The following is a 20,944-nucleotide window of genomic DNA, read 5'->3' on the forward strand; positions in this document are numbered from 1 at the left end:
CAATTTTGAATCACACAAGGTTCCTGTACTAAAAGCCCAACCAGGGAGAAGGTGAGAAATCCCGGTTTACTCTTAAGTGGGGTAAATGTCAAGGCCATCCTTTCGAAGAGGCATTGGCAGCACATTGCCTATTCAATGGGAATGGGTGCTGAAGGCTATTTACTGCTCTTTGTGGTCTGCATTTCTACCCTTCCTTTCCTTCCCCGTTGGTCCTAAAAACCAACTTGTGAAGAAGGCCTCATCGAGAGAGAGAGAGAGAGAGAGAGAGAGAGAGAGAGAGAGAGAGAGAGAGAAGGGGAGGGAGCAAAGGTCACCTACAGAGATTTATGGCTCTGCGGAGACTGACCTGAATCTCTTGAGCAGCTTTGCTCTGTTGGTCTGCTTTGTTCTGTTTTGGGGTTTTTTTGGACAAAACTGCCAGAGTTTTTGCAGCCTCAAATGCTACCTTTAGCAGGTTTAGCTGGGAGTGACCTTCTTGGGCTGGAGTGACTATCTCTATATATTCATTAACTCTTCCTTCCTTCCCTGCCTCTGAATTCAAAGAAAGCCCCGCCTCTCTCCTTTTCAGTTTCCCTTCTCTCTTTTTTTTTGTCTGTTGTCAGTCCTTTAGTCTGTTGAGAGCTTTGCTGAAAGCCCTCACGTACCTTCTCAGTTTGTTATTTGATTTGTTCAATTGTGAGTTACTGGGACTGTAAGTGCCAATTGATGAGAAACAGGGTGGACTCTGGGGAACACGAGACAATTCTGCTCTGTGAATCCCTGCAATTCTGCTGCACAGCTAGAGGCATCTAGCCAAATTTTTCCCCCAAAAACTCTGCAATAAAAAGAACCACCCAAAGAAGACTCCCTGCCAGAACTTCACTGCTTTGTTCTATTTCCAGCTGTCATTCAAACCTAGGAAGGATGAAGGCATGCAGCGGTGGATGCATACGTGGGTCAGCAGGAGTGCTTGAGTGTAAGAGGCTCTTCAAAGTTTCCTGCAGAGGTGGCCAGGGCAGGGCAGAGTCTGCCATCCAAATGCATGCCACCCTCCCTCCCTCCCTCCCTTCTTCACCCCCAGCTTTGCCTGCCTGCCTATGGCTGCTACAGGTACATTCATGCACGTGTTAACTCAGGAGAGCCACTGGTACCCTCTCTCACGCACAGAGGAGCAGCACAATGCTCCACGCCAAATTCAATTGTGCATTTTGTTCGTCAATGGCACTTGGGTTTATATAAGGATTTCTATTCTTTAGGAGGACTGGCTCCGCTCCTCTAGAAGAGAAAGGAAAACAAGGCAGGAAAAAGAGGAGAAAACACTGCTGTGATCAATGTCCCTCCTCAGTTGCTGTGAAATTGTTTTTCTTCTCGTAAGTGTAGCCTGACACTTCGTCACCCATTATTTCTCTACCCTATTTTTCAGACTGACTTGAGAAAGCTATTGATCCATCATCAGATGCTTGAGAAGCCTGTGCTGTTTGCTGGAAACCTTTTTCCAAGGGCATCACATGCTCAAGACACTGGGGACAATTGTGATGATGGATCGATTTTTTTTTTTTTAAAAAAAAGACTATACATGGTCCTTCCCATGCACACACAGATGTTCCTAACATGGATACTTCAACAGGTGTGTAGATCTGAGCTTGCTTAGGGCAGGAGACATAGGCTGGACTGTCTGAGTCATGTCGTCTTTAAAGCATAATAGTGGCAACCAGTGTGGGGGCATCATCTTTCCTTCTTGTTTTGCTTTCTTGTTTAGCTCCTTCCTTGCATTGCACCTCAGGTGCAATTCAGATGCTTAGAATAGTTAGCAGAGTTGCAAGAGGTTCTGAATTAAGGCTAGAAATCCTCCTTCCTTCAGCCTTGCAGGAAGGAAAAAAATGAACTGTGGCCTCTTTCTCCTTCTCAGCATGGGTGGATTTTCACAGAGTCCTGCATGACGCAAACAATGCTTTCAGCATTTCAAATACAACAACATTGTTGTAAATATAGGCGAACTCTCCCAGACTGTATGGGCTGAAATCTAAAAAAATTCCATGTTCCTCCACAGGTAACAAAACTATCCCAGGGAGTAAGGAGAAGACAGTGCTGGAAGGCGTGAAGGGATTGTGTCAATCAAGAGCAAGACAATAAGTTAATAACAGGAAACACTATGGACATGCGGGGGGGGGGGGGAGGAAGGGAAATCCATGGGTCTTCACCTCTATCGCTGTAACATAAGAGATGCTTAAGAAGCAACAGGGATGTGGGCAAGCCTTGGGTCTCGAGTCCCAGACTTGAGTCTCTGGTCCCAAGCCCCAAGTCCTATTAAAGAGAAGCTCCCCCCGCCCAGAAAAAAAAGGAAGTCGCAAGTTGAATCCAAGTAACTGAAAACAAAAGAAAAAAACAAGACCGAGTCAAATCTGAATCGATTCGTTGGCGGACTTAAGTCTGACTTGACACTGAGTCCCAAAACCCAAGGGCCCACCCCTGGCAGGCCAACTCGTGCGACCGCTGGGGGCCTCTGCACTTAGCAGAGCATCCACGAGCAATGAGGAAGTTAAGCCATGGCAGAGAAAATAAAAAGCTTCAGATTGACACTCCTAGATAAAAATGTTCCTTGAGCATTGGACAGAAATCCACTACACCGAACTACCGTAACCTTGTTAACACATCCCGGATTTATTTATTTTTTATTGACTTAGAGCCTCTGCACCATTGTACTGTGGTCTGGTTTAATTTTCCAAAGAGACATTTATCCGATCAATCAGCGTTCAATAAAGCTGGGAGTTATTTGCATTTAACAGGCTGTAGTGTATTAATTCCTGTCAACAGGAGCCTAGCGCATCTCTTGCAACTTGCGGACACTTCTGAATTAATGACGATACTCTTCACTACCTCGGAAAATTGGTGTGGTTGTCTTGGTCTCATAATAAATGCCAAGAAGATGAAGCGGCCGGCGCTTCAGAAAGGGGGCGACGGAACTGAAAGGAAACAGCAGCAAAGTTCTAATGGGAGCAAATCCTTGTTGACAGGATCGGTCCGGTCATTGGGAAGGGGGGGGCCGGCTTCTCCCTGGTAACTGGGAGATAGGAGATGACTGGGGAAGGGCCAGCTCCACCTCTGGCATGCTTCCTGTTTCGGGGAAGCTTCAGGGAGTTTAGCCTTGTCAAATTCGGCTGAGCGCAAGCCTTCCCCTGTGTGGCACTCTCTAGATGTCCGCATGCTGCACGGGCCATGGGACGTGCTGGCTGGGGATAATGGAATCTGTAGTCTAAGATATCTAATGGGCACCAGCGTAGGGAGTCTCGGTTACCCCTTTTCCTCAAGCCGTTTTCTCATCTGTAAATCAGACAAGTCCCTATGCTGATGTTTTCTATACTGGTGGGCGGAGAACCCCGTACAGAACTTTGGAAACGGTGTAGGCAGGAACGGAGATATACGCCACATTCAGAATTTAGCAACATTATCCATTTCATATCTGTTCCATTAATTTTTTTTTTGCTTTACAAGATTGTTTTACCATTTCAGTTTGTAACGGTATTTTTTAAAAAACAAGTCGGCAGACTGTTAGTGCATCGTCAGCTCCACCTTCAGCGCTTCCTGCCTTCCGTCTTTCCACGTTGATTGATCCGCCCTCTAATAAATGTTCCAGCCGTGACAAAACCCACCTACAGGAGCATCTGGACCCAACATATACAAAGCTAAAACGGGGACTTTTCTGTCCCTTGCTCAGTTGTGAATAAGGACAGGTGGGAAATATCACCTGAGGACCAGATATTTTCCCCCTTCTATTTGTTATCGGGAAATGGACCCACAGAATGCCTTCAGGTGGGGCTAGAAAGCTGGAGGAGAAGAGGGTGGGATGCCTAGAAAAATCCCATGCTAGAAATCCCCAAACCACCTCCCTCCATGTTCATTCAGACTACTGAGATGGCCAGGTAGCTTTTTAGGAGTTAAACACCACTCAGTTTTCGGTGCTGCCCCATTCCTCTGATGAACATGATATAAATACCTAGAAAGCAAGGGAGATGAATAGGCTGGTTCCAAGGCCCGAGGGGGCTTTGCTTTGCCACTGGGGAGCTAATGGATTCTTGCCTTGGCAAGCTTTGGTGTTTTATTCTCTGCTGGGGACGCCTAATGGGCTCCCCTCCCTTTCCGTGCATGACCTTTGGAACCAGTGGTGGCGGGCTTTTGTTTACAGGAAGAAAAGACAACCAGCTGCAGGGAGAAAGCTCACGCAGGGGAGAAGCGCTCCTGAGCCTTATTGTGTGCGTTCGGAGAGCCAGCAGGAAAAGGAGAAGGCCGGCCGGCTTTATTCTTGCTACCTGCTTTAAGAATGAGGGGGGAAAGAGGTCCATGAGCACATGTGCATGCGCGTACATATGTCTGCTAAGCAGTGGCACGCCGGCTTTAATTCTTCCCTCAGGCTTCAAGACCCTCAATCCTGTAGAGTGTACTAAACTCATTAGAAGTCTCAGCAGGTTAAGAGAAAAGAAGACGGGACCAAACTATGGGAACGGAGAACAATCCGATCTCTATGCTGTCGCTGCTACGGGCAAGGACTGGCATTAAAATGCTCATTAGCTTAGGAAAATGGAGCACAAAGGCGACGAAGAAGTGGGAGGCTCAGCCGCCTGTACGTACAACGCATCACCTGTACGAAGCAGCTCTCCTCTCCTCTGCTCAATGCATTTCACTGCCTGCTGAAGCCTTCTGAAGAGGCCACTTCCATTCGGAGGGCCTGGAAATCGATCCAGGCAGGGTTTGTGGCAACCCAAGGTATCAGGGAGCCAGGGATGGTGCGACTTGCTCCAGGGAGGCAGGAGCGGGCGTTTGCGCACCAGGTGTTAGAAGAAACCTGGTGGTAGCCGTTAGAGGATGTAGAAGAAAAACCCTGAGAAAGTTTATCCACTTCAACAGGACTCTTCTGCCATGTCACACCTTCATGAGTGGAAACCTGCAGATCTGCCACACACTGTAATTCCAACTTACTTGGGGGAAAAAAAAATAGCCATAGCATTGTTCCATCTCTGCTCCAAACATTTTAGGAGCTACACCAAATCGAGTGGATTGCAACTTTGGGGTCCCACGATGTCCTTGGACTGCAACTCCCAAAAATCCTGACCAGCACAGCAAGGTGCGATGGCTTCTGGGAGTTGTTGTTGTCCAAAAACATCTGGGGACCTAAGGTTTGGAACCACTGTAGGCGATTGCCTGCCTGTTATGAGACGTTGAAACCAACGCATCGGAGTGACATACACCAGGCTCATCTTTCGCCCGGGGCTGCCGTGCGCTGCAGAATATATTGGTGGACCCAACTGGGACCGAAGCACCAGCTCATTGCTCAGGTTCCTTCCTTGAAACAGGGAATTTGCAACAAGCCAAGAGCCTCAGCCCCCCCCCCAAAAAAAACATTTTGCACACCTCTCACTTATGCTTTTGGTTTTTTTTTTGCCTTCCATGTCAATATGATGACAGCACTCTTCAAATACTTGAAATATCGTTCTATAGAGGACCAGGATCTGTCCTTTGTCATCCCTGAGTGCTGGACATGTGCTCCAGTTACAGGAAGCCAGATCTTGGTTGAATATCAGAAAAGCTTCTTATTAGAAGAGCATGATGGTGGTGAGTGCCCCCACACCGAAGGCATTCAAGGGAAAACTGCACAACCACCTGTCAGATCTGCTTTGATTTGGATCCCTGCCTTGAGCAGGGGGTTGGACCCTGTGGCTTTAGAAGGCCCCTTCCAAGCCCATTATTCTAGGATTCTATAATCAGTGAATAACCTTACAAATTAGAAGGCTGTGTTCCCCCACCCCAACACTTATGCAGAGAAATTTTGAGACAGAGATTCAGAGAGAGATTAATTTCCTAAAATAATGGCTCAGTTGGGTGTCTCTGAGATGTCACAGAAGAAGGAAGGGCCTGTGGTTGTGGCAAAGCTACATGGTTGCCCTTAGCAATTCACCAAGCATCTTGACCTGTAGGGATCATATTATATGGGGTAGGCAGAGACTTGAAATGTTGCATTTTCCCTTCATTTCTGGACTACAATTCCCAGAATGCCCCAGCCAGTGCAGTTTTTTTCTGGGGGAGCAGATAGTTTATTGTACAGAATAATGGAGTGAGCTTTATTGACTGAATCTTGTGGGAGGGAAAAAAAAAGGTGCTGGCGGGGAAACCCAGTTCTAACAAATCTGAGATGAAATCAAAGCAAGAAGGTCAAAAAGACCCATCTTTGCTTCCAGCTGTTTCAGAGACTCCTGCCGCGAATCGATACTGGAAATCTTTCAGCAGCCCCGAGCAAGATATATGGGGGGGGGGGAGAGACACAGCATCTGGAAAGAGGAAGCTGTGTTAAAATCAATTACGTCACGAATTAACTTGGAAATCTGCTAATGGAAAGAGGCAACTTAATTCAATTTCTTTTTTAAACATAATTGATTGACTTAGGCTTGTCTTCTTGAAAGGAACGTTTGCTCGGAACTGAGTTAGCCAAGGTGTTTCATTGTTGCTGTTTCTGAGACCAGGGGAGCTGAAGGGAGGGGAGGGCCAGTGGTAGGAAGACTCTCCAGAGGCTGCCCAGAGGCTGTTGAGTTCAGGTCCTCTGGGTGATCTGGATTCAAGTCTTCTGCAGCTGGTGTAACTCATGGGCCAGGACAGGGGACCCTGTGCCTCCAAATTCTCAGGAGAGGGGACCTCCATGACCTGGACATGAACCATCTATGCCTCCAAGCCATGAAACTCATAGGGTGACCTCAAACCAGTCCTTTCCTACCAGCTGATCTTCCTTGCAGGGTTGTTTTCAGGATAAAGGAGAGAGGAGTAAAGCTATGAACGTTGTCTTGGTTCCCTGGAGTAAAGGCTAGGATAAATGTAAACAGGTATTACATTAAATACACGGCCATCCAGATTTCAGTTGAGTAACATATAAATAGACCCATATAAAAAAACGATACCAAAGTTGATCTCCAAAGGCTCATGGAGAGGATGTTCCACCTTCAGCTGTGGGATCCCTAAAGACCTTCTAGACCAGCCTTCTGTCAGTGGAGGAAAGCTCTAGAAAGCCCCTCGCACATCCAAGTCCCTCAAGAAGGAGAGACTCCCAAGGCAACGTAGCTTTTGAAGGGGTTTAAGCTTCCTTCCTTTTAATTGGAATGGGCTTAACTCGTGCTTTGTGCCAGTAAGCAACTAGGAGACACAAGGCAGAAATACTTTAAATAAACCAAATTATTATTATTATTATTTAAAAAAATGTTGTTGTACTGTTTTCAGGGCAAACTTCTTTTTTTTAAAGTCATTTTCTTTCTTTTTTCCTGACAGAAGATCTTTTCTTCCCTAACTTTGTAAGACCTCATTTCACAAGGTGGCAATTAAAATTTCATATCCTGACTTTTCCCTGAATGGTTTTTTAAAATATCTTTTCAAATTACTTTCTTGTCATATAAGGGGGAGGGCTTACTTCATTATAACGAAGGAGCAATCAACATCTTAAATGCAAATGTCGGTCCAGAATCCAACAGGGAGGGTTTATTGCAGAAGATTCCGGCTCTCTACGAGGGACACGTCGTGGCCGTCCTTGAGCGTCTCACCCCTCGGAGCCTTCTTGACAAACACAAAACCAGAAAGAGAGGCATGGAGTAACAAACACCGCAGAATGTAGGGCATTTTCTGCACCCGAACAGCCTCCCCACTGAATAAACCCACAGAATTCATACGGTGGTTTATGTTGCTGTCTCCCTTACATATTTTCTGTCACTTCACAGTGGCAGGATGTGTCTTTGATGATGAAAGAATAAAGAAAGGTCGGATATCAAATGCAATAAACATAACCCACAGATGAAGTAAGTGAAAACTGACTTGTTAGCTCAGATGGGCTGGGTGCCTCCAACCCCTGGCAGAAAGCACGGTGGTCATGGATCAGCTGAGTGGACCTGGATGGAATGTGGACATTGAAACAGTGATGAAAAATACAGCTTTCCTCCCTCCCTCTCTCTCTCTCTCCTCCCGCCCCTCCGTACAAATACTTTAAATCCTACATTTCAAGAAGCCATGAACACATTGCAAAGATGAAAGACGTAGCAATCACATCATTGACTGCCAAAAGTGAAAACTCAATTCAGATCAAGCTGGTGATGATTTAGGAGGACATCATCAACAACAGTTATTTTAAAATAAGCCCTTGAACAAAGAAGGCCCATTTCCCACCAGAGTAAAAGATCTCAGGCCACCAGGATCACAAAGCAGAGCATTGTGACAGATAAAGAGGTATCACAGTTAAAAGAGTGAAGTGGAGATGCGCCTCAAAAACCACCTGGCAATGGGTTGGTGATTACTCCTTTGCTTTTTTTTTTTCTAAAGGGTTTTCTGTGCTCCTAGGACAATAGATAAAAACAGCATTTAAAGAGAGATTATGACGGTTTTCTAAAGCGGTTTTTTTTTTAAAAAAAAAAACAACCAATGTACTTTAAAAATGAATCTACAGTTCCTGATTCCTGCTGGAAATTCACTGGGGTATGTATAACAAAAGCCATACAAAGCAGAGCGCCATGGGTGCCCGCCAGATTCTCGTAAGAGCCAGAGCCAGCCAGACGTCTTTGGGGAGGGGGTTCCACGCTCAAGGTGCAGCTACACCCTCACCCTCTCTCCAGTTCCCCATTCTTGGCAGGGCGGTGTGCGCAAACAGAGCCTCCGATGAAGATCCCAAATACCAGGCTGGCTCATAGGAGAGGAGGACAAAAAATTCCCAGAAAATGATCACAAGATTCCTGGTCCTCTAAATGATGGCGTCTAATGGAGAGCCTTTTCAGAGTCTGGCAGTTTTGTCGTAAATAAGAGCGTCCAGTTTTGCCCACCATCGTACAGTAAGTCAAGACGTCACGGAAGCCATTTTTTGGTTTCCCATAAAGGCTCAGGGCTGGTTATGTTACAGCTGATCCCTCCTGAGCTTCACACCAAGGGGGCTAACGATGGTGGGTGAAACTGACAGGATTCTGGCCAGCCCTTCTCTTCTGAGATGGGGTCATCATGAGGAAATAATGTCCAAGGAGAAAAAGTCTTGCTGCACCCTTGAAAGCATCAACATTGATTCATCCAAAACTTTTGTGGGTAACGTCCTGCTTCAGCAGAGGCTTCGCCTTTCATGGTTCTCTGAGGAACAGAGGGCCAAACCGTCCCTCACAAGTCCCTCATCTGTCAAAGCTGTCCAAGAAATTCCTTGTCTGAGGAATCAGACTTAACCAAAGGATATGTGTATGGCCTTGACACCAGCCACAAAGCGAGGCAAACTCATTTGCAAACATCAGGAAGTGAAGAAAGCTCCTGCTGGGATAATCACCCGCAGCCAGCACTTAAGGAATTCCCTCTTCTAGTGACAGGACTTTGCAACATCTAGTTGGGCCCTGAGAGATCCTTTCCCACCTCATTTCTTAAGACTCAGAAGGAGCAGAGGGCTAAGGCTAGATGCACTTTGCGACAGAGCCCACACCTCCTAGGCTGGATGCGTGTCACTTTTCTTCTGAATCCCGAGAACACCCTTCGTTAAGGAATAGGAAAGCAAGAGGTGTTAAAACGAGGGGAGTGGGCTTTGTGGCAGAATCCTCCTGAAAATGGAAGCAGGAAGAAGCCCAGAAGGTGTGAAAAGGACAGCCAGGGATGAGGGATGGAAATGGTGTGTGTGTGTGTGTGTGTGTGCGTGAAGCCATTTACTACATTTTGAGTTTCCCCAGTCTTGTTTCTCCTTTCCAGGGGACACATTAGAATAGTCCCTGTTGCTTCCCGACATCAAAAGTTCTCACTTTCTCTTCTGGGGCTTTGCTGCACTACCCTCTTTGCAAGGCTTGCCGACAAAATAAGGGAAGGCTTTTTTTGGGGGGGGCACACTTGTGCAGCGATAGGAACTCCAAAACCTGGGATAAATTTCACTGTGGCAAAACTGGAAGAATCACTAGTCCAGAGATGACCCCTTGGGGGGGGGAAGAAAAACCCCACCAGTCCAAAACAGATTCATTAGACTGGGTGCATCAGAATAGATGTTCAGCCATGAAGCTCTCTACCAAGATGATCTTGTGCTCCTTTTAGCCTGGCCCTCACGGCTGTTGTAAAGATTGCACCAGCTGAGAAGTGCCTCAGGGTGAAGAAGAGACGAGCTGGTGGAGAACCTGGGGAGAATGGGTCTCCAAACACTGGTCACCCAATGGTTGTGCAGCCATGATTTGTGGCCCTCTTTTCAGCTCCAGTTTCCTCAGCCAGCTCGACGCAGCTGCCCGTTGTGCTGCCCACGCCTGGTCTCCTGGCGTCTTGCTTTACTTTTTCCCATCTGGCATATCCCTGGCTGAGCAGGGGTGGGGGTGGGGGTGAACGGCAGGAAGGAGAAGCCGCCATGCAAAGAAATTGAATTACTTTGCATTTCGCTGAAAGACAAAGGTTGTTGAAGGAGGGGACGGCCTTCAGTGGTTTAGAAGAAACACATGTTCCCAGGAGGCCCCCAGTTTCCTTCTTCCCTCCCCCCCATCATCCTGCTCTCCCCTCCCCCCCCGTGCCCCTCCAGGGCAGCCCCGTCACATAGAGGAGGGTCTCCCGAGATGTCAAGCGAGGCTCCTGCTAATTCCTTCTGCTAACCTGTCTCCATGGAGGAAATTGGCTGCAATTAGCTGTGCATGGTTTCCTTTGCACTGGGAGGATGCGCCAGCCCAGCCCAGCCCAGTCCATGGGAGAATTTCGGGCTGAGGGAAGGCGGCGAAGGGACCCAACATGTAATGTTGCTGTTTGAGGTCGCCCTGAGCCCAAAGCCAAATCAGGAGGCGCTCCCTTTTGGGGTGAAACATCTCTGGCAATTTCAGTGGAAGTTAAAAAGGCTTAAAGTGAGAGGAGTGGCATTTCTTAAAGGCATTTTGCATCTCGAAGAACTAATTGGGAGAGACATAACCCAGAGAGGAGATTGTGATGTCAGCAGTGAATACCAAATTTTGCCCAGCATCACATCCGCAGCCAAATCTGACCTCTCTCTCCAGGCAAAACATCCGAAAGTTAGGAGGGAGGCCTTTTAGTCTTGGGACAAATCCATTTCATGGCCATAATCACAGTTTGGAGGTCTGGAGGTTCTCTTGAACATAAAAACCAGGAGGAACAGAAGGTTCACTTGATAAAGAAGGGCCATTGCATGGTGTCCTACCTTGCAGGGGTAGTGGATTCTTTATCCTTTACCATGGTACAGCAGTACTTCTAACAATACTTGTAAATGCTGGGGATCTGTCGTCTTCTAGGAGAAAGCTAGGCATCACAGAAACACTGCTTTAGGTCCTGCATGAAGGAAGCTGGTGCAGAAAGGAGCCCAGACAGAGTCAGCCCACAAGCCTTCACGTGTCCAGCAAGGCAGGCAGGCAGGCAGGCGTGTGAGTGAGAAGCACTTTGCTGCATCTACCTCCACTTGACTCTAGGCTGCACCTGATCCTTAAAGGCAGTTGAACTCCTGGGCTTCGTGTGCTTCAAGACTGACCGTTCCTACAGGAGCTGAGTTTCAGCTGTAAAAATGCCCAAGAGCTGCTAATCTACCCTGAAGATTCTCTGTGTATTAAGTCAGGGCCCCCACCCCGAAGGCCTGCCCATATGAATAAGAGTCAGCCTTTCCTAATCTCCCCATCCATCCATCCACCCCTCCATCTACCCATCCCAGCCACCTGCTGCCCTGTCCTCTCCTAATCGATCGTGTTGTCTCCTGCCTTCCCACCATTGCCACCGGCTGATCAATGGCTCCTCCTGGCCCCCATTAATTTTTTTGCCAATGGAAACCTGTCTGGAGCCCAAGACTTTAATTCTGAGAAAACATGACACTTTGTAATCTATCTGTCTCTGTCTGTTTATTTATCTCTCTTTCCTTCTTGCTTCGGATGCTCTGGCCGGGGGTTGCTTTGGCGCAGCTTATCTGGGGTTACGGCCAGGGTGCAGGCACAAGAGGAGGAAACGTCCCTTGGGAGCGCGCCTCCCGGCAGGTGTCTCAGATCCAAAACACTTGGGCCAACCGGACAAAACAAATAGAAAACGGTTGGCATTTATTGTCAGACGGCTTTATTCTCTGGCGGGAAAAGCATTCTCAGTGTTTGCTGAGAAGTCTCCTCTTTTCTTACTGACACAACAACAACAACAACACCCAATATGCAGTCCATAGCAATGTCACCAGTTCAGGAATGGGAACTCATCCTTGGGTCATATTATGCAGGGGAACCTCATGGGCCAACTTGCCAGCTGCCATCAGTATGTGTTATTGATTGATTGATTGATTGATTGATTGATTGATTGATTGATTGATTGATTGATTGATTCATTCATTCATTCATTCATTCATTCATTCATTCATTCATTCTATTTATATCCCGCCTATCTGGTTGATTATGGGACTGTGAACGGGAGCTCTTATTTGTTTTAGAGCAGCTAAGTCTGAGCTTGAAGATGACCCAGATCAGAACCAGAGAAGACCTCTGAACTCTTGTCCCCTTTGAGTCCATTCTCCATCTTTTCCACTCAGAGTCCAACCCCAACATTGGCCCAAGACCACTGCGCCAGAGGCTTCTTTCCCACGGCGGGCTGGCTCACCTGGCCCCGGGCCCGCGTTGCACTTGGTCCCCAACCCAGGGGTCTGAGTCGGACTCTTCCCGGAAGGCCTACATGTCCCTTCTTGGGCACAAGAGGGCAGAGTTTCCTGCAAAGAGTTCCGCTCAAGAAGACGGAGTCGCAGGGAAACACATCCAGAGGTGCCGCTGCCACCACCACCACCACCACCACCATGTTGTTGGGGATGCACCAATCAAGATGGCAGGTGCCAGCCCCCTGATCTAGTCACCCACTAGCCTCTGGTCAAGGGGACCTCCCGAAAATCCCATCTCAGAAACAGCTCTGACTCGATGCGCCCTTGGTAAAGGAAAGCCACCCAGGAACTCTGGCCTGCACCTACCTTTCCAGCAGCGTTGGCTTCACCATGGCTGAACGCGGGGGACAACCTTGCTGTCAGAGTTTTGCAGCAACAGGAACAACGTCCGTTCTAGTGTTCAAAATCTTCAGGAACAGGCAGCACCGTAAAGGTGGTGTACCCGAAAAGAGTAAGTTAAAACTATCAAACCAGAAGTCAAATAGGAAAAGCCTTGGAGAATAGAACAGCTCACCTGTGCCAGCTCCATAGATACCCAGAAACGGGCAAGGGAGGACATGCACGAGGAGAGGGCCCCCTCCTCGTTCTCAGTCCTTGAAGGCAGCCACAACCGGAGACAAAGGCTGGTCCTTGGCACATGTGTGCAAAGGCACAAACCCGCCAGTCTCCCCTTGGAACTCATTAAGTCTGGCACGTGTCCTGTCTCTCGCCATCACAGTCATGGAAAAGAGCCTTCAGTCCCAGGTCCTTCGGCAACTCGTTTTGTGATGACAAAATAATCACCGCGGGCAATAGGGAATGTGGAAGGAACGGTTCATTCCAGGAGGCACGCGGGCACGTTCCTCCCAGAGAATTAAGCGGCATGGAGACAACCATACTCGGTATGTCTGGAACGGCCCTGATCCTGCGGCATGGCTGGTGTGGTTATTAATCCAGCCCTGCTGGTTATGTCCAGCTTTATAGGACAGTTGCATTTTTAAAAAAGGATAAAAGTAAGCAAACAAAACATGAAGCACCTGTAGAAAAGGATTGCCAAAATGATTAAGAGCCTCTCTCTCTCTCAGGGAAGTCTCACCTGGAATGGCCAGCTGCCGATGTGACCAGGTCGGTTTCCTGCCCTTCTCGGCTCTCTGCCACCTCTCCTGTTCTCTCCTTTGAGGCTTCATTCCATTCCAGCCAAAGCAGGGCAATGTGTTTGGATATTTAAAAACCAAAACAAACAGACAAACAAAAAACACATACCATCTATATCTTAACACACAACCTCCTTTGATGACTTTTCCAGGGCATATAAAGGCATGAAGCCACATCCCTTTGAGAGCTGGTCTCGTTGCTGTCATCCATTTAACACTGAGTTGTTAAAATAAAGCTATCTTTCAGCATCACCAATCTCTTAATCAGGGCGGCAGCTTTCAAAGGAGCAGAGGCCCCTCTGTTAATTTACCTCGCACTGGGCCACTTAGAACTCAGTGGAACGGGAACACTGGGAGGAAGGGAGGCCGGATCGGAATCCATCAGGAGTCCCATGGCTGAGTCGCTGACTTGAACATTGCCCACCCATTCCGGCCCGTCAGATGGAACTCATGCTCAGAGATGGAGGATGTGCTTCGAGTCAATGGCGTTTCTGTTGCGTGGGTTGCTCCTCACATCATATCTCTTCCTGCTGCTCCTTCGTATCCACGCCGAGGTTGCTCCATCATCTCAGACATTGGATCTGACGTGTTCTCTCTGGAGATAGGCAACAGTGAGACAAAGATGTAAAATGTGGGAAGGGTGGCCGGAGGAGCGCCGAACGGTGTGGCAGAAAGGGGGCTGGAAAGGTTAACACTGAGGCAGATTTTCAACAAGCATTTGGCATGCGAGGAATTGTCTGCAGTCAACTTTGTTGACTTTGGTGTGTTTCCAACCTGCAACAAACAACAGCATTAAAGATTTTCTTTTATTGCACATTCCAGTTGCAGAAATAAAGGTCTGTGCCTTGGTTGTGACAGCTGGTGTGATACTCCAGAAGACCAATGTCTTTTTGTTGCACAGTCCGGCGATCACTTCATGGGACTTACACGGGTGTAAAGAAGCCCTGGATACATCCCCACAAGCACAGAAAAAAGCCTGATCACTCACACAAGGAACTGCTGCTTCCTAACCTTAATCCTAAACCTAACGTTAATCCCACTTTCCAGATCAAAGTCCCTTTATTGTCCCCTTAAAATCTTATTAATGCCAAGAAGTATATGCTGCTTGCTTCTCATGTCTCACCATATTTACAGGTATTTAAATAAAATAGCTTTCAAAGAAAGCTCCAAATATAAAAATGCAAATGCGACATTTAAATCACTCTCAGCCCACTTGGCTGAATATCTTCACCCAGCGACTTGTTCGAGAGCCACTCGTTTCAACTGTCGGCAGGTAGGAATAATTTCAGGTGCCCAGCGCATAAAATTAATTGAATATTTTAAAAGATTTATTGACTAAAGGTAAGTCATGCAAATATCCTAAATCAGAACTCATACAGTTTAGGTCACCATATAATTATCTCTCTATCTCTCTCTATATTTTTCCCGGTGCAAAATGCTCCAAAAGCCCAACTTAGCTGCATTGTTCTGCCTCTCAGCAAAGGATCAGCTGCTTATATTTTGGCATTGCTTCCCTCTCGGCATTTTGCAAACGCCTGGTTCTTGTTTATCCAAGAAGACCCCAGTGGGACTTGTCATCCTCTCTCAAGCATCAAGGAAGGACACATGGGCTCCAGAAGTGCCATTGTGTCACACCCATTGCAAAGAAACCAGAAACAACTCTCAGCCCACTCCTTAATTAAAGACATTCACGCGGTGCCCTTATTAAGCCCTCCATGTTTTTTACAAGGTGTTTGGAAGACATTCTAAACAAAGTGTCTTGCAGAAATGTGGATCCTCTAGCCAATCCAATAAACAACCAAGCCCAAACTTTCATAAAGCCCAATTTTAGAAGCCATCTGCAGGGAAGGTGTTCTGGGCACAGCCTGAGTGTGGGCTTGTATGCCTAATTACAGGTGATGAGATGAAGGAACATTTTGGGTGGTGTCATGGCAGAGATGCCTGCAAGGGATCTTGGAAAGCCTCCTTCAACCCAGACCTGGCCCAGGTTTCTCTTTCATGATCCTCCCGTATCACAACAGACAGCAACATGGGGCAGAGATACAGACAGCAGGCAAAATTCAGGAGACTTAAATCATATCAGTTCCAATTAGTGGTCCCGACCAGGGAAAGGAAGTTTTAATTTCTTGTTCCTGTTATATTACCATGTCTGTAGGAGTGATTTGATGTAAACTGAGAGAGCGAGAGCGAGCGAGAGAGACAGAGAGAGAGAGAGAGAGAGAGAGCAGAACTGTCCAAAACAATCACTGGCAATTAAGTCAAAACAAAAGAACTGCCTTTCTAAAAATTAGCAACTTCGATTTAACGAGTTCTGCTTGTACATCGCTGACAAATTAGCAGATCTGCAAACAAACAAGATGCAGGGGCTCTTGTTGCCGTGTGGGTCTTTCTTTATGCAGAAGCTTACATGTGTTGAGAGGGATGCGGAGACGAAGAAGTGTGGTGTGCACATTCGGTGCAACTTGTCAACCAACTCAGGAGTAGCTACTCCAAGTAGAGAGGAGGAGGGCATCTCTCACACTGAGGAAAGAGTGCAGATTTTATATGCAATGTACATAAGCATGGTACACATGAAAAAAAAATTAGTTAGCAGATCCATCCCCAAATATATTGGTTTCCAATTTTGAGTAAACCAAGTGTTCTTGAACCGCAACTCCCAGAAATCCTGGCCAGCACCGCTAGTGGCGAAGGCTTCTAAGTGTTGCAGTGCAAGAACACTTGGGGGACCCCAAGTTGGGCAGCACAACCAGCCAACAGTCCTAGCAGCCCTTGGAGAGAGGGAGCAGGAAAGATGTCAAGGGGGGGCTGGATGGAGAGCATGCCTCCATCCTCCCACTTCCTCTTTGCTTCTTAATGAAGATGAAGGCTCGGTCCAATTCAGGCTTTACAAAAAGGAAGAGGAACCTTGCATTTCCCAGGTCTCTGACACACAAGGGCACACCTGCTCCGAAGGCTGAGCCAGAGGGGGGGTCTTTTGTTTGGGTGCAGGGGGCAAGGAAGGTGCAGCGCCCGTGCCCACCCCTCTGGCTGTAAGGCTAGGGCAGTTGGTGGATTGGTGCTGGGGGGGGGAGTCGAGGGGGATCCATCTCAAAGGAAGCCTAAGCTTCAAGGTTGCTTCTCAGGGCATGGCCACGGTGGACCCAGCCACAGCCCAGGCGGCATCCGAACCTGGGAGACAGGATTCTCTTTGACTACAGTGCTCAGGGTCCCCCACCCAGAGAGTGTCAAAAAAACCACCAAGAAACCCCACATAACCAGAACACACACACACACACACACACACACACACACACACACAGAGAGAGAGAGAGAGAGGGAGAGAGAGAGAGAGAGAGAGAAATACTCTAGCACTTTTTTGTTTAATTAACTGCTCCCATCTGTCTGAAATTTAAGTGCCAGGTGACTTACCAACCTGCTCCTCTTTGATCTACATGCTCATTTTCATACAGGTTTAGAAAAGGAGCAAACTCTTTTCGCCCACATCTCCCTCTCCACACAAAACACTTCCCACATGTTTGTCTGACTTTTTTTTTCCAAAAAAAGAGCTGCTCTATAATCCCATGCCATTTTTGTAAGAATTGCTCACAGAACAGTTGGTGGGTGAGTGGGTGGGGTCCCTCCTTAGAACCCACACTGGAATCCTTGCCCAAAGCAAAACACACACACACACACACACACACACACACACACACACACACACACCATCATCATCATCATCATCATCATCATCTGTCTGGAATTGGGTGGGTTTCAGTCTCTCATAACATGCCTGCAGGTTCCATCCAGTATTTTAAGAAATAAATAAATAAATACTCATTTAATATTAACCAACACACTCCTCTGCCCATGTGTCTGAAATCTGGCTCTCCAAGGGACTGGTCATGCCTGACAACTTCACCCGATACACTCACAAAGTGAAGACATTTTAGCCAAGTTTCACTTCTTCACCCGAGAAGGGGGACTCACAAAAGATCCAGATTTTTCCCAAGTGAGGGTCTCCTCGGGACCGTATGGCCTCTTTAAAGGGGCCCAAGGCCAGTGAACCCGATGCCTAAAGGGTGAAGCAGGTTCCAAGCCGAGCCTCCTCTTTCAGGCATATTCCAAAATGGGGGAAATCTACGTTCCCCTTGGAAAACCCAACCAATGAGCTGAGCCTGTGAAAGCAGGGTGGCTCTAAGATGGGTTAAAAACTAAGCAGACAGAAGACTGAAGTTGTCTTCAGACATCTGTTTAACATTTTCATAAAATCTTTAGAGCTTTAAGGCTAATAATTCTTTAAAGCTAATAAAGTTATTTTATATTGAAGGGGGAAAAGGTATTATGATGGGTGCTTACTGTGAGGAGAGGCTTATCCAGAACAATGAAATGCCTCACAAAAGCATCACGAAACCCTGAAACAGCTGCTTTGTTTGCTCGGGACAATGAAGGCGGCAAACCAGCTCCAGGTCCCTGTGGTCATGGCGGCCCTTCACATCAGCAAGCGCTGGCTCGACAGAGGCTCCCACCCACAGCTACCGGTTGTAAAAGGGGGCGCAGAACATCTCATGGCTGTCTGGGTGGCAGAAAAGGTCGGGAATTTGGACCCACGGCTCCCTCTGGGCACCAGTGGCCCCATTGCTGTGGCAAAGTGAGGGGTACAGAGCAAGGCAATGCCTCACATGGTTTCATGGCTCCATTCATTATACCATTGCTTGGATAGCTCAGTGGGTTAGGTCTCTGGCTGCTGAGCCAGAGATTAGAAGTTCAATCCCCCCATTGTGCCTCTTGGGAAAACAGTGAGGCTCTGTTGCCTTGGGCAAGCTGCACACTCCCAGGATGTGACCCCCAGAAGAAGGGAGTGGAAACCACCTCTGTGTGTTCTCTACCCAGGAAACCCTGGAAAGGGTCACCATAAGTCAGAATTGACTTGCCAGCATATGATTATTACCATGAACGACTAGCTGACCCTCACATGCACTTGTCCACATCAAACACAGACTTTGCTGACCAGAAGTGAGTATTTTTTTGTGGAACCTCCATGTGTGCCAAACCGGTTTCGTCTAGCAAAATTTTGCTGGTTCAGCTGAGCCCAGTATTACGTCCTGAGTCAAGCATCAACTCATGATGTGTGTTGGTCTTGAGGAGGGGGACCTACCTGGGTTATGGGTAGGAAGGAAGGAAGGAAGGAAGGAAGGAAGGAAGGAAGGAAGGAAGGAAGGAAGGAAGGAAGGAAGGAAGGAATTTGGATAAATCCTGCCCATACACCTTTATTCTTTGTTTCTTTTTAAAGTTCAGCTTCTCAGTTAAAGTAATATAAGCCCGTCTCAAGGGACACAGCCTGCAAGCACCTCATCCAAATCTCTGAGCAATTGCTCCATTTTTAACAATTAATGAATCTGTTTATTTATTCCAGTTTTTAGCATCTAACAGTCTCTTGTGGCAGGTAAAAATTAGAAAAAAGGCATCCAGCACTCTGTTCCTCTCTCTGTTTTAGGGCAGAATTCCTTCCGAGAGCCGGCTTGGGCACTTAAGATGCTTCTTACTTGGGAAGTGAAATGGGGCCACCTAAAAATAAGGGAGCCATTTCTGCCTGCCTTCCTGGGTAGCGGAAGAACCTTCGTTTGCAGCTGAAAAGGAATACAAAATAAAATCCAGCCAATGGCCCACAAAGCAGTGTGAAATCTGAGGAAACAGAGAACCAGAAAAAAAAAACTTTTAAATGTTTCTTCTTCTATGAGAGTGAAATAATCAAAGCCTTTTATCTCTGCTTCACTTATAAGACTGGTTTATTCTGGATATTTGTCCACAAATACCTTTGCACTGCTCAAGCGTGGCATGTTTGTTTCCCCTGACAGTGGTGCCGAATCCCTTGCATGACTTGGTCAGCACCTGACCATTCTGGAGGTATTGCCTGATGCATTCAAGTCTGGGCCACCTGTCCTGGAGAGCTGTGGATTTTGGATTATGTTGTTCCAGGCCAGCCACCCTTCTCAGCTTTGGAGACAGGTTGAATGATTTAGGCCGAGCACATGGTCCTGTACAGGTCCCCAACACTGGGCAGCCTCGACCCCTTTCTCATCCTTCCTTGGTGTTCCCTGGTGTGCCAGGTAGCCTTCCACCTGGGCGCTATCCAGAGCTGGCCTGGCCTGGCTTACAGCATCAGACAAGACCAGGTATGCTCCAGGTGGGTGCTGGCATATCAGACTATCATGGGCCTCCAGATTTGAAGCATGCAAGAGATCCAGTCCTGCCTCTCTGTGGCTATGCCCCCAGATGGATTGCTTGGTGGGGGCTCAGCTTTTAGGCTCCCCCATGAACCCACTCCCCACCCACAACCAAGCCATTCAAGAGGCATGACTTCTCCTCAGGAAGAGAGCTCAGGGAGGAGGCCCACCTGAGGAGGGCTGTGGAGCCAGAGCACTCCGAAAGTCTGAAGGCAAGAGCCCTGCAGGTAAATCTCTCCCGCAGAGGATACGCCTCAGTTACAGTAGTTTCGCCTTTATGTGCTGCAGTTCTCCGCTCACTTTCATCTTCCCACTTTCCCTGGCAAGTGTTTGAACATACCTCAGGAACTGGAAGGTGCTGTAAAGGTTCTGGCGCCCGCTGGAGTGGAGCAGGAAGCCAGCCAAGGCACCGGGAGGTTTCATCCCATTTGGAAACTATAAGGCTCCCTTTTAGCCAAGGAAGGGGCGAGCCCAACGGAACATGTGCTAAACATCATGTCGGGAAGCTTAGCGCATTAGGAGGAACAGCGTCCTAGCTACGGACAAATGGAAAAAGTTTGCAATTCGTTACAGGGAATTGCGGAGGTAAGGAAAAAAAATGCCTTCTTTGATTCCAGCTTTTTGAACCCACTTTGACGAGGCAGGTAGAATCCATGCCTTCAGTGCAGATTTTCAGCTACAAAGGGGCTGGCATGGAACAAATCAGCCCCACAGGCCTGGAGGACCAGAGGAGAGTTTTTCTGCATTTGGAAGCTCACTTCAGAGGAACACTGGATGGGACAGAGCGGCGCGGAAAGAGAGCAGACGCAGCGCAGGGCGGCTGGAGTCTTTGCTGCAACCACTGCGCTGCTGTTTGAATGAAGAAGTGCGGATGCCTGCCCTGGGTGCCTTCTCCAGCTGGATCCCACGTCTTCCTATGAGACTCCACCACCCTGCAGGCAGAAAGATGGCCTTGCAGCATTTCGGAAGGGCTGCTACATTGAAGAAGGCGGCGATTCTGAACA

The 20,944-nt window shown here is 47.8% G+C and overlaps 1 long non-coding RNA gene across 1 annotated transcript; it reads right to left on the minus strand.

Moving 5' to 3' along the window:
• Positions 1-7,261: 7,261 nt before the first annotated feature.
• Positions 7,262-8,338, minus strand: LOC140702350 (uncharacterized). Its single transcript, XR_013538783.1, has 2 exons — positions 8,276-8,338; positions 7,262-7,895 (listed from the first exon to the last, which is right to left on the minus strand). It is a non-coding gene; the product is annotated as an uncharacterized LOC140702350 (long non-coding RNA).
• Between the last annotated feature and the right edge of the window lie 12,606 nt (positions 8,339-20,944).

The sequence above is a fragment of the Pogona vitticeps genome, chromosome 11, assembly GCF_051106095.1.
Source record: "Pogona vitticeps strain Pit_001003342236 chromosome 11, PviZW2.1, whole genome shotgun sequence".
NCBI lineage: Eukaryota > Metazoa > Chordata > Lepidosauria > Squamata > Agamidae > Pogona > Pogona vitticeps.